This window comes from Trichechus manatus, unplaced genomic scaffold, assembly GCF_000243295.1.
Source record: "Trichechus manatus latirostris isolate Lorelei unplaced genomic scaffold, TriManLat1.0 scaffold00048, whole genome shotgun sequence".
In the NCBI taxonomy this organism is placed as follows: Eukaryota; Metazoa; Chordata; class Mammalia; order Sirenia; family Trichechidae; genus Trichechus; species Trichechus manatus.
The window spans coordinates 11,373,522-11,375,291 of record NW_004443984.1 but is presented as its reverse complement, the minus strand read 5'-3'; positions in this window follow the sequence as shown (position 1 = coordinate 11,375,291).

Sequence of the window (1,770 nt, the reverse complement as noted above, 5' to 3'; positions counted from 1 at the left end):
GACAGCTTGAGGATCAGCACCACGTTTGGCTCTGTAAACATTTGTTAAGAATGAATAATAATAATAGTGAACATTTATTGTGCAGCTACTAAGTGTCAGATACAGCTAAGTGCTTTTCATACATTACCTCATTTAATACTTTCACCAAACCCTAAGAGGTAGCCATTATTAGTATTTCCACTTAGCAGATGAGGAGATCAAGACACAGAGAGATAAAGTGACTTGCCCAATACGGTGGGAGGAGGGATTTGAACCCAATAATGTCTGATGTGTTGAAGATTAAGATGATTAGGCCTATGGCTTAGCAATTATAGTTGGTGCCTATATAAGACCAGGGGAATGAATTCTAAACTGACTCTTTGCCCTGGGTAGGGTCAGTCAGTAGTCATCCCCAGGCTCTACTTACAGCTGGATGGCAATGTCCTGGGCCTGGAGCCCTTGGCCCCCCTGAGTCTCCCTTTATTAGGGAGAGACTGTGAGATTAGTAGTGTTGACCAGCTATGAGTCAGTGGGCTTTAGGCAGTTTGAGTGGTGGGTCAATGGACGTTACTCAGCTGTGGACTGGTGGACATTGTGACCTAACTGCTGGTCACAGGACATTACTTAGCTGAAGGAGACATGATAGGATGGTCTTTCCTATGCAGACCATGGACGTGGCCCCCTGAGAAAGTGCAGGTGTTCACTTCCCAACTTTTATACATCACTCAACACACAGAAACCGATACTATTTGGGATCAATAGGCAAGGCCACTTGCAGCTGGAGGCAATGACTCAGCCCACCAGACCTCCACACCCTCGTCCCAGGCTCAGGGGATCCTTGCACACCAAGTGGGAGGTTGGGTTTAGGAGAGTCCCTCCACTGTTCTCTCTCATCCCCACCCTCTACGATTGACTTTTCACCTTGATGGGAAGATGAAGAATTTACCTTCACGTGGTTTTTAAAGAACTCCCAGTACATTCCAAGGAGGTACTGCTTGCATGGAGATCCTCGGCTTTAACGTAAAGCCACTGGTGCCTATGAGTAGATGAAAAAACGTTTGCATTTCCAATGAGTACATTCAAATGACTCATATTTTGCAATTCACGGCAACCCAGTATCAGTCAACACTTTTAGGTTAATGTATCTTTCAGGGAATAAAGAAAGCAGAACTCTGCTTTAATTATCTGCATCAGCCCTTCCATTCTATGGACTTCGGTCCACATTAGTCTTTAGGACATACACACACATCTCTTTACAAATCTGTGGGTCTCTTCCCTAGAATTAATCAGTATATGACACATTATCTCCATCAGCCTTCTCAGTATAATGCCTAGCTCTGGAAATTCAGAGCAGAAGAAGACCTCCCGGTTTCAAACCATGTATGCAAGCATAGGGACCATCTGACCCCGTAAGTAAACTGAGAAGCAAACTGAGACCAGCGGGGAAGTGACTTGCCCAAGGTCATACAGTGAGTCAGTGCCAAGCCCAAGTGGGCACCTAGCCCCCTGGTCCCTAGTCTAGCACTGCCCAGAGAGTTACAAGAATAGAGGTCATTGTCTAAATTGCAAGGAGATAAATACAACGTCTCCATCCCCGGGGAGAGCCAATGGAGGGAATCTTTGAATTGCCATAAAAAGTTTTCAAAGCCTTTCCTAACCTAATATATGTAAAGAAATCTTTGGAGAGTCATTCCCCATTAGCAGCGTTCTGAAGGAGGGGAGGGGAGAGGAGAATGGTGAGGACTAACTCATTTCCCAGAGCCTGTCTTTAGGATTCCAAAAATGAGTTTA